This window comes from Chenopodium album, chromosome 8 (assembly GCF_948465745.1).
Source record: "Chenopodium album chromosome 8, dcCheAlbu1.1, whole genome shotgun sequence".
Classification (NCBI taxonomy): Eukaryota; Viridiplantae; Streptophyta; class Magnoliopsida; order Caryophyllales; family Amaranthaceae; genus Chenopodium; species Chenopodium album.
Window position 1 is genome coordinate 31,926,080 of NC_137841.1, and position 13,331 is coordinate 31,939,410.

Sequence of the window (13,331 nt, forward strand, 5' to 3'; positions counted from 1 at the left end):
TGTGTTGCTAATGTCAATGACAAAACGATAACTAACATCTGCCTTGTGTAAACACTCCATGGCCATGTAAATAATCCATTGGAATAACTTCAATGTCTGGTTTTATATCATGCTTAGCCGCGAAATCAATTATCTCTTGTGTCTCCTTCATGCCTCCAATCCCACTTCCGCCCACCTTCTTTCTCCCTGGTACAATAATAGTCTTAAAAATCCATTTTATTCAATAACATGTACAAAAAAACAAGTTTGCTAAGCTAAATTAATTGCCTATTTGGAGGCTTACCCATTATCAAAGGGAAGACTGGCAACTCAAGTGGTTTTTCTGGAGCACCAACTGTGATGAAATTTCCCTCTTTTTTCAGCTGACTAATCAATGGTAATAGAGGATGGGGTGCTGAGACTGTATCGATTATTCCATCTAGTGCCCCGGTAGGTGCCTATACAAATGCAACCAACAAAATTACATAAAAAAACGTGATGTTCAATTCACTACTTTAGAACAACAAAATTCAGCTAGAGCTAGAACAAGAAGGGGTTTGTAAGCTACCTGCATTTATTCAGGATCGCGACCAACCAAAAAGAAATCAGCAAACTACACTCCATCGTCACATAGCAATCACACTTAACTCTCTAATCTCTACCCCTCATTGAACAATCCATACTCAAATAAACTCATACAAATAATCCAACATATACATCCCCTCCTTCAATTTGCTGCATTAATCTCATCATTGTTAAGAAACACAAACTACCTATTCATAGGACATTTAATCAAACTACAAATTATTCGAAATATTCACAATTTAAGTCCTACAATATACAACATATCAATAACTACAAATCAACATACCATCTAGGAAAACAACAAAACCTAGATTTTCATAAAAACAATCAAAAGATATAATCAATAATTCAATACAAAATTCTAAGCAATTCATCTCATATTAATTAATCAATAAAACTAGCAAGAAAATCTAAAACACAAAAACTTTAAAATGTGAAAGGTAAAAGGATACACCAGATAAGCGCCATGTGCAAAAGCTCTAACAGGAACAGAGTAAACAAATTATCCCTAATAACAGGTTTATGCCTTAGTGATATTCTAACTGCACTCAAAATTCAAAATAAATAAATAAAATAACAAAAATTAAAATCGACAAAAACCCAGAAAAAATCAAAAAAATTAGATGAAAATAGAGGGAATTACTGATAAGCTTGTAACGAGGAAATCAAAATGAGTAATAGAGCAATTTAATTTCTTCTACAATATCGAGCTCGGGTCCCTATTCGGATAATCCTTCTTCCCTTCTCGACTAATCAACTCCAAACAATAAAAAAAAATCAAAATGAAATCGCAAAAGCTCAAAAAACAAAGAATTAAATCAAATAAAAAATTAAAAAAAGGAGAAATTACCAAAAACGACTATGCGCCATTAGAGATGCTCTTTAATGAAAACTTTGTGGAGTTTGGCGTAGAACTGTACACAAGAGAGCGGCGATTCGACTTCAAAACATAGGGGTTATCAGAAGAAGAGATAATAAAGCTGTGAAATTGGAGGTGAAAATGAAGGGAGGTTCAACAATGGCTGTAGGAGAGAGAATATGGAGGTAAGGAGAGTGAAGTTAGGGTAAATTTTCCATTAAAGAAGCATATCTATGAGGAGGAAGAGAGAGAGAGAGACAGAGGGACTGACGACTGTGAGGAGGTGAAAAACGAAGTTAGGGTTTTTTTAACATCTAGGAGTAACTTATTTGTATCGGGCAAATAGTGTCTGTTACAATCACCAAATTATTTGTAACGGACAACTAGTGTCCGTTACGAATAATGCACTTTTTTGTAACTGGCATTATTTTGCTCGTTACGAATAATATTTTCCCTACCATTATGCTATTTTATTATAACGAACCGTTATAGTTCCCATTAAAAATAGATTTTTGTAACTGGAAAATTATTGCCTGTTACAAATAGGGTGTTACAAATGACATTTTTTCCACTAGTGAAAGCTTGAGAGTCCCCTCAACCATCTTAAGGAATTTGAGAAGTATTGCAACACAATCAAGGTGAATGGGGTTTCTCAAGAGTTTATTCGACTTAAACTTTTCCCTTTCTCTCTTATTTGACGTGCTTTAAATTGGTTAGACAAGGAGGTGAAGCCAAACGCTTTTAAAACATGGAATGAAGTGACTAAGGAGTATCTATCTCTTTTCTATCCATAAAAGAAGACGGCCGAAGCAAGATCTCTCATTCAAAGCTTCCAACAAAAGCCAAATGAAATTCATTATGAGGCGTGGGAAAGGTATAAGGAGTACTAAAGAGAGTACCCACACAATGGGATTTCTACCTATCAAATCATCCAAATCTGTTATGGAGGTTTAAGCCCCCAAGGCAAGTCTTGCTTGGATGCCGGTGCTGGAGGCCCTATCATGAACAAGATGGGGGATGAAGTGGTGGACTTAATTGAAGATGTCGTGATATATCACATGGATTAGCAATAATGTGAGAGAGAGTCGATAAGAAAAAGTGGTTCAACGGTTTATTCAATTGACCATCTCAATGCCATCAACAATTTGCCCTCACAAATCTCAAACTTGGGAAAGAAGATGATCTCAATTAAGGCTAAACTTGAGAGTGCTTCTTCACAAGCACCAATTCTTCCCTCCCGCAATAAGGGGAGAGTTAAATCTTCTAACTCTACTCCTCCTTCAACTTTGAATAATATGCCAAATGGATGTGTGTTTTGTGATGTATGTGGGTCATATGACAAATGATTCTTCTAATTGTCCACATGCATTTGAGAATTGTGATGGTGTTGATAATAACGATTGTGAGCAAGTGAATTTTATTTCAAATAACAACAATGGACAAAGATTTGATGTACCAAGAAACTTTGGGAATAGAAATGCTCACCAACAAGGGGATTTTGATATTTATAACAATGGTGGTTATAGAAACAAAGGAAATTAAAATTTCCGAGGTAACTATAATAATCAAGGCTATTATAATCAAAGCCAAGGTCAAGGATATGGTAACCATTACCAAAACAATGGCCAAAATCAAAAGCGGGGTAATTAGAGCAACCAAAACCGGGGAAATTATCAAAACAACAATTAAAGGGGACCCCCACCCGGATTTGCTCCCATAACTCAAGGTAATGGTGAGAATTCCTATGATAAACCTTCTACTTATAGAACTACCTTGGAAGAAATCATCAAGAACCAAAATAAAATTTTGAACATCTACATGTTGGTAAGTGACAAAAAGTTCAATAAGATGATGACACACAACAAGATGCTTGAAACATAAATTACTCAATTGGCTAATACCTTGAAAGAGATTGTGAATGCATGCCCTTCTTCTTTACCCTCACAAGGAGTTGAACCTAAGAAACCCATGTATTCTATCACCAGAAAGAGTGGGAAATTGCTTGGAGACATAATTTTAAGGAAGAGTGAGGAAGGTGAGAAGATGAGTGATTTAAGTGAGGAAAAAGAGATCAATGTGTCAAAGAAGGTGAGTAAAGTGGCCCTAAATGCATCACATTGACTGACATATTTGTTGAGACACCACATAAACCATTAAATATCTATAAATGACTATTAATAAATATTGTAACAAAATTACATTACGAAACTACAAGATTATGAAAGTGCAAGAGGAGGAAATCAAGCCTAAACTTCCATATCCCTAAAAGTTTTTGAGAAATAAACTTGATGAACAATTTGGGAGATTTGTTGATATGCTTAGGAAAGTTCATCTTTCAATCCCTTTACTGAAGCAATGACACAAATGCCAAGATATTCTAAGTTCCTTAAGGAAATCTTGAGTGGAAAGAAAGAGTTCAATGAAGTTGATTCGGTAGAGGTTGGGGAATGTTGTAGCGCTTTGTTTCACAATGAAAGATTCGGGTAACTTCTCTATCCCTTGGAAAATCAATTAAAAAATTTTCCAAAATGCTATATGTGATCTTGGTGCTAGTGTGAGTATCATGCCTTATCTTTAGGAAGCTTATGCTAGGTGAGCTTATTCCAACCAATATAACTTTGCGATTGGACGATCGATCTATTCAGTGTCCAAAGGGATGAGTTGAGGATGTTCCCCTCAAGATAGGAGAGTTAAAAATTCCGGTTGATTTTATTGTGCTTGATATAGCGGAAGATGATAAAATACCTATCATTATAGGGAGACCTTTTTTTAGCTACTTTGAGAGCTTTGATAAATGTGAAGGAGGTCTTATTTCTTATCTCTTTCCATGACATGTAAGAACTCCTTACTAATATTATTGAGTTTAACCTAAATTAACATGCATATGCAGTATGCCTTAGGTTTTAAGGAAATTAGTGATGCCTCGCTTTGGCGTAGCCCTTCACTATTCTCATTAGTTCGGTAAGTTTTGTTTTTGATTGACAAGTTTAACTCAATATTTTAGGGACCTAGGGTTTCTATCTTGGTTGATTTATGTGAACTTAATAAATCATCGCAACATTTGGAAATACTAAGCATGCATCTAACCTATCATTCATATATATAAGCATAAATATATATTGAAAATATAAGTAAATGATGCATTTGGCAACTAGCATGACCCCTTGAGTCTTCAAGTCTTCAAGGGTCTTCGCTTGCAACTTTAAAAACTTCGTCTTCCAATAAACTCCGTCTTCAAGACATAATAAAAATTATGCAACTAGTAGTATCTACGATTAGAACTAATTTAAATATTCGGGTACAAAAATACGCAACGGTTCGCAGACTGTATTTAGATTTACAAAAATACATAATGGAAGGTAATCCGTATTTTCTATCCTAATTTGGCCCCACTAGTTGCCTTTTAATAAAACCTGTGAGAGAATATACATTCCATTCATCCATTCACTACATGTGAATGGCCATGCATTTAACAACGAAAAACAAGTAACAATGCATCAACACGGGTAAACTAGTAACTAACTTAGGTGGTTAATCTGATTAAAGCGTCTTAAAACTAGAAAAGTTGTTACCGATTATGTGATTAAGCGCAATAAAATAGCTCAAATAAATAATAAAGCTCCCACTAAATTCCGCTTTAAACTTAATTAATCCGATTAATTAAGTCGGTAAACCTAAAATTTTGACAAATTAAAATTTGCAAGTGCTACTCAAAACAGAGGCCTAGCCTCTGATATTTAATTAAAACAAATATACATAAATTAAAATAATTAAATTGTCAAGAATACAAATGAAAACGCATAGCCCTAAAACCCCAAGTGCCTAGCATCAAGCCTTTCGGCTTCGGCTTGGTGTGCTAGGCACCAAAGACATGGGTGCCTTGTAAGGGGTCGCGCGCACATCCATGGCCCGCACCAAGTATCACCCCGTAGCCTACAGCATCGCACTAGGCATTCTGCTACCTACGAGGCGTTTGCACAATTGAATGGCCATTAAGGCCACTCGGGATTGTTGTTGTGCGCGCCTTGCTGTCTCGTAGCAACATATCACACACACTTGCGCACCCAAAGCTGCACCAAGCCGATGCCCCGCACACACCTAGCTCGAGCATCGCATACACGAGGCATCAGCTAGCATCCTTCGGCAGCCACTTGCGGTTATGCACGTTGCTATTATGCCTCGTTTTGCGTGCTCGTGCCTCGAAAAAATTTCAAATTTTGTGTGACGTTTCAATTAATTTTAGAATTTATATTTTGAGAAAAATGAAAATAAAAACCAAGTCCAACTAAATAGGTCATTCCCGCTACGCACCTTGCCTTACTAGCTTTATTGTGATCCTCTTTTCCCTCAATCCTCTTCTGCATCACCAATGATAGTTGACCAAGAACTCCTACTACCGGCCCTTTTGGGGCTTTGGTGTTTTGAGCTAGGTTTTACGGCTTCAGTCCGGTAACCAAATCATTTAAAAATACAAATTAAATTAATCAAAGAACTATTCTTTAAACAAAATTTGGTTCAACTTGATGCTACAAAAATGAAAGGCTTTACATAACATAATTTAACCAACATAATCATTATATTTAACTAACATAACATAATCATTATATTTTACAAAATTTAAAGGGAGTTGGAATACAACTCTAACTTCAGAACCTTTGAAAAAAATAACATCTTCCAATATGAAGATTAACTAAATTTCAATCACAATTTTTAAACTTTATGACTTTAAACAACTCTATAAATAATTAAATCAAGAAATTTCAATCATAGAATCTAGTAAATCAAGATCCAACCAAATAAATAATTAAAGATTGATTCATGAACACATTTTAGGACTTCAAAATCACGAAATCACCATAAATATTAACACTAGAAGCAATTAATTTGCAAAAAATGTGAACTTTCTAGTTTATGTGAAAAATGAGCCAACCGTTAAAGCACCAATCACCACATAGTAGTCATGCTCAAAATTAGTCTAAAATTTCAGAAGCTTAAAGGAAATAACCAAACACATAATCACAATTAATGTGCCATTAAGATTCAAGGTTTCAAAGATATAAATTTTTTCGTCAAAACGAAAATCCCTTGAAACAGGCAATTCTGGGCAAAATTTAGCTTTTCACAACCCTATAAGTATCAAAACTTTTCCAGAATATCGGTTCCATAAAAAATTAACTTGTCTTCGGCAGCAAAAATTCTAATTAAAACGAGATTAAAGTTAATAAAATCGAGCTACTAATCTAATTAGCAACAACAACCAGACTTTAAGCAGTTTTTAAAACCTTGAAAATATTAGCTACAAAAATTAATGAGCAAGGCTCCAATACTGCTGTTGGGTTTTGGAAAGTCTGAATTTCCTCGAAAACAAAACCCGACCCCAAGACCCACTCACAATTATTATAACTAATAAGCATGATTAATAAGACAGGGAGAAAAACAATATTACCCTTGGCACGTGCTTCGCTCCCTTTAATAAGCTCTTACTTCTAAAGCCACGAGTGCCACTATCGCATGAACCTCGCTCAAAAATCCACCCGCAACAACGACTCGTTCGGCCCTTACTCGGAGTTTAGCCGAGCTAGACCAAAATAAGACAACTCGAAATTTTATGAACTTAAAGGTTTTCTCACTTTGGTAGATGCCTTATTGAGTTCAACTCAAGTGGGTTTCTCAAATCCTAATGCTTTGGTATTTATAGAGAAATCCCATGAACATTCCTCTCCCATCAATGTGGGAGTGTTGGTAAAAATCCTTTTTTCATTTTATTTTTAAATAAAAAATAAAAAGAAAAGGCAATGCAGTAATTAATCAACAAGTGTCAAGCAAAGAGGGAGAGAGCAAGTGAGGACCACAAGAGGGGGACCAAGCCACCAAAACCGCCTAACACTCCCTATCTCTCAGAGCCACTAAGCCCACGCCAGTTGGCGTTGCCAGCCTTGGGCGCTAAGGTTTCCCAGTTGGCTACCTGGCCCCTTGGCTAGACATGACAGCGGCTGCGACGGCTAGCAGCCCGCGCCAGCATGCCTCTCATTAATGTGAGTTGTTGGGCGCTGTTGCCAGCGCTCTCGCGCGCCATCCTAGCAAGCATTGCTTGCTTGCGGGCAGTAGGGTGTGGCGGGCCATGATGTTGCGCCTGTGCTAGCAGCTAGATGGTGATGCTAGCATGCTGCTGGCTAGCAACGCTAGCATGCACATGCTAGCACGCTGCGCACCCCCGCACCAGCCATTGATGCTAGCACCCTCGGCTTGGTGTAGTGCGCATGCTAGCTCTACTGCCCCTATCACTGAATTTTCTTGGGGCATTCCGATGCTAAGGGTATTTTTGAAATTGTTGATTAATTGATTTTTACCATCTCGTCGACTTATTAATTTTACTCCACTTCCGACACTCGGACTCGACGTTGCTAAATCGATATCCAACGTCTATGTTCATAATACTCGAGCGACTCATTAATTTCTTTTGGATTAATTCGTCACGACGGATCGTTAGTTTTCTTGGGTGTGACCCAAAGAGTTCAGTCAAGATTATGCGTAATATTAATTATACATTAATATTACTAATCGGAAGCGGCCTCAAACTAGGCATTCCGATCAATTGACCTCACTGAATAATTATCTTTCTAATAATTCCGAACCCTCTATCTTGTTCGAAGGACACCTTTCCTATCACACAATACTTATATTTTATCCTAGCAGGACAACCAGTTCTCCTGACTGTCGTTTTCCTAAAAGCAAAACATTCAACTTTGTTTTCAACTTTCTTATTATCATTGACAAAACCTTCTTTATTACATTAAATTTTTTTTTAATAATTATAACTCCCTTTTCACCATCAGGAACAATCAACTTCTTTTCTACCTTGCTAGTACTGCGACAGATTTTAAATCCACATTCACTAGCATACTTAGAATAAAAATCAATTCCATCATAGAGACAATCACTTTTCATTCCAAAAATAGGCTTCTTTTCCATAGAAAAACAAGTAAACTCTTTACCACCTTAAGAATAATAGAGTATCCTAGGATGTTCAATATGAAAAGTTTTTGAAATGTGTACATTTACATCTCCATCTTTAACATTAAGAGAAGACAACCCAACTGTTTCAGAGATCATCCTCAAAAGTAGATGAATCTTATTTATAATTAGACAAAACATCTTTAATAATAAAAGAAAATCAATAAAAAATGAACAAATGAAATATTTATAGAATTTTTAGGTGCTTGATCATTCACTACTTTATAATCTACTAATAATTTTGTGCCCCGTGCGATGCCCGGGTTCTTTATTGAACTTTAAGATAAATTTTGAATTTATATATCAAATTTTAAAATATATCATTGATACAAAATTAGTTAGGAATTGAAGTTCTTTTGTTACGATTTGCTATCTCGTAGGCATGTAATGACTAATAATAATGTTGGTGGCAATGTTTGATTTAATACATTAAAAAAAATAAGCAAAAAATAAATTAAATAAAATAAATGTTCAAAGGCGGTTAAGTTGATTATTCAAAATTTCGAACCCAAAACTTTGGGCAAGAGTTAAACATTTCTTGACTCGTAACTTGAAGTGACCCAACCATGATGACTCATGACCCGACCCTTATTGACAGGTCTATAGAGTAATAAAAATTTATTAGATTGTGAAGTATATTATTTTCACCGATTAAGATATATTATAAATGAATGTTTTACGCTTTGAACTACTACCTTTGCACCAAAAAATATTATGATTAAAAAAATAAATTTATATGATAATTTTTTAGAATTATATTCTAATCATTTTTTTGAATAATATTATAATTCAATTTGTAAATTTGAAATATTGGTATTTTATCGAAAATAAAACCTTAAACTAATAATTTATTCCTAAAATTCTATCCGAAAAAGTTCTAAACTAAATTTTTTATATTATGAAATAAATTTAAATCTATCCTACATAGCGCGACACTTAACAAAAAGTTGAAAAGCCAAGTGTCGATGCCTCGTGACCTGTCTAATAGTTTAGCTTTATACATTACTTATTATATGATATTAGATATTGATATACGATAAAAACATATTATAAACAACAAGTTTATGAATTACTGTAACAAGAAAATAGATTTAATTAAATAAATTAAATCCATTGACAAATAGTAAATCTAATATCTATTAAATAATTCAAATGCCACATAAGCAAAATTGGCAAATGAGATTTTTTTCAATTTAAATTAATTAAATATGAAATACTATCTATCGATATTAGGGATTTTATATAAATATATAACCAATTTTAGCACATAAATTAAAAAAAAAAAGGATTATAAATTTCAGTTGTCGCCAATTAAATAAGAGATTATTAATTACTTTTATAATTAAATAATTCAAATGCCACATAAGGAAAATTTACTAATGAAATTTTAAAGTTTAAATTAATTAAATTAAAAATATTATTTTTGGGATTAGGAATTACATCTAATATTTTAAAACTAATATAGTAAGAATTTTAGTCACATAAATATGATAAATATTTTTTTAAAAAATACTAACAAATCGTGCATCGCACGCGCTTTATCTAGTAATTCTAACTACAAAGTAAATAAAAAACATATAAAAGTAGAAGAAAAAAAAAGTGCTAAATTATTAAAACACCTGTTGATAACACCACAGCCAAACAAGCTCTCGCATCAAGATCTTGTGCTTAGTTAAGAAAATTTTCGTGCACATTCGAAGACAAGCTTCAACACATCCAACAAAAAAAAAAAGGAAGAATATACAATCAAGTAAAAAACAAAAACTTTAACTGAACCTAAAACACTAATAGCTATTTGGCATTGTTTTTTGTTTTCAGTTTTCAGTTTTTTTTAAAACAAAAAAACCAAAAACAGGAAACAAAAAAAAGGTGTTTTCACTTTTCAGTTGTCAGTTTTCAAAATTAGCATGATTTTAATAAGTTTGACTAATTTTTATTTCATTATATGACATATATCATACACTTTTAAAATACAAAAAATAAAAAAACTGAAAACCGCAACAATGCCAAACGAACCCTAAATTAATTTAACAACTTACAAAGTCATACAATAGTTTAAAAAAACGAAAAACAAAGGAAAAACCCTAATTACACATAAAATCAATACAAAAAATACACAAAACAAAAATCGAAAAATGATTCTCTCCAAAATGCTGGAATCTCAGCAAAAACAAGAACCTAGAGGAAGAATCGAAAAATTTGTAAAATCGAAGACCAAAATCAATGAAACCAATGAGTGAAACAACCATTCACAGAGTTCGAAGGAAAAGAGAGAAATTAAGTAGAAGAGAAAGACAGTTATAACAGAGGTCTTTCAATGCCCTAAATTACAAAAATACCCTTAGTGAAGCGGGTGAATTACAAGCTGTTAAATGAAGCGCAAGGACGACTCAAATTAATTCCTAGTTCCGATTCAGTATTCGACATGGTTCTCATATGATCTCATTAAAAATGTAGAATTTCAATCAATAAATTACAAATGAAGGTCTAAGTAATTTTTAAGAGTGATATAGATTTCTATGAATTGTGATTAATTAAATAACGAAATAAAATTTATTAAATAATATAGTTGACGTAGCATTTCAGTCCATTTATATTATAAGTAGAGCTGTCAAAAGCTGACCCGACCCGAAATACCGGCCCTACCCAATCTATTAACCGACCCGTCTGAAAACAAAAAAAACGGTGACCCGAACCTGACCTGAAACCAACCCTAGACCTGAGTTGACCCGAGTATTTGAGACCCAAACCCGAACATTAACTGACCTAGAGACTACCCGAACTGAACCCGACCTGAACCAAATTGACCCAAACCCGTTTTGACCCGTCAAAACCCGAATTCAACCCGACATGTTCTTGACCCGACCTGAATTCAACCCGACTTGCTACAAACCCAACCCGAATTTCAACCCAACCTGTTACAAACCCGACCCGAATCAACCCGACTTGTTATTGACCCGACCCAAATTCAACGCGACTTGTTATCGAGTCAATAAGTATAAGTCGTTATCTCATGTTGGTATTGGAACGGAGATTAAATCCTAACTCTATTCCTTCAATATTTCACTTTGAATTTTAAGAGGTTAGTTTCACATCATGTTTTTAGGGATGAATTTCAGGGACGAAACAAGTTTTTCGCAAATTATTGACTTGAACCGAATCCGAGAATGACCCAACTTAGCTTGAAAATGACCCGACTTGATTATAACCCGCCAATTATTGACTTGAACCGAATCCGACTAGAACCCGTGAATGACCCGACCTGATTTTAACCAGTAAATAATTGACTTGAACAGAACCTAACTCGAACCCGAGAACGACACTAACTCATTTAAACCCGTAAAGACCCGAATTTAACCCGACATATTTTTCACTCGACCCGAATGTAACCTGACCTTTTCCTAACCTGACCTAAACCCGACAAGATGTATGACCCGACGTGATCCGACTCAAGCATGACCCAACCCGAACCCGACCCACATATGTTATGACATTAACCCGTATAGACCCGACTCGAGATGACCCGATTCACACTAACCCGACTCAAACCCGACCCGTTTACTAGAATTGACAACTCTAATTATAAGTAGCCCTATATGTGTGCAAGGCAACATTTTCCACGCAACTGTTGCACGCTATTGCTTTGATTTTTTCCACGTAATTGCATTTAGTTGTAATCTAGCTTTTTTGTTTTGCAAAATTTTCTATAAAAATTCATCATTGTGTGGGTTAATTTTATTTTACTTGATTAATATCTGACTAGTTTTGTGCCCCGTGCGATGCCCAGGTTATTTATTAAATATTAAAATAATTTTTTAATCTTTGTAAACTTTTAAAATATATGTTTGATACAAAATTAGTTACCAATTAATGTGCTTTTGTAACGCTTGCTATTTAGTAGGCATGTAATTACTAATAATAATATTGGTGAAAATATTCGATTAAATACATAAAAAATAAAAATAGCAAAAAATAAATTAAATAAAAAAATGTTCAAAGCCTGTTGGGTTGACCCAAATCAATAAATTTGGGCAAAGGTTGAACATTTTTTGGTTCGTAGCCTGAAATGACCCGATCCGAGATGATTCAGGACTCAACCCCTAACTGAGAGGTCTACATAATAATAAAATTATATTAGATTGTGAAGTGTATTATTTTAACCAATTAGTATAAATTATAAATGGATGTTTCATGTTTTGAACTACTTCCTTCGCTCCAAAAAAATATTATAATATAGAAAAAAAAATTTATATGATAATTTCTTAGAATTATAATCTAAACTTTTTTTTAAATAAAACTATAATTCAATTTGTACATGTGAAATATTGGTATTTTATCGAAATTTAAACTTTAAACTAAAAATTTTAGGGAAAATTAGAAAAAATAATCCCAACTTTCATCAATTTTAGTAGAATAATCTCAACTTTGGATTATTCTGTAATAATCCGAACTTTGTGGGGTCTTCTTTTTCTTCAATCCCAAATCGATCAACCAAAGTCAATGACCTGTTATAACAGGTTATGTGACACGTGCCAATCTACAATTGGTCCAAAAAAAAGAAAAAAAAATAATTAATGTTTTTTTATATATAAAAAAAAAAAAAAAAAAAAAAAAACCCCAGAAAACACATCTATCCTCTAACTGACCACATCGCAACCCCCACCACCACCACAACCTGCCAGGGGCTGCCACCGTCGACCGCGCCTACCCCTCCCTACCCTGCCCCAACAGTGCGCCGCTTCCCCCCTAAACCCCCTGTGCCGGTGTTGCGACCCACCTCCATCCCCAAACCCATCCTTTTCTAATTCGATTTTCCGCCAAACCACCACCCCCCTCCCCGAAACTTGCACGCCACCAGCCCCACTTTTGAAAACCCCTAAAACTACCAGCCCCA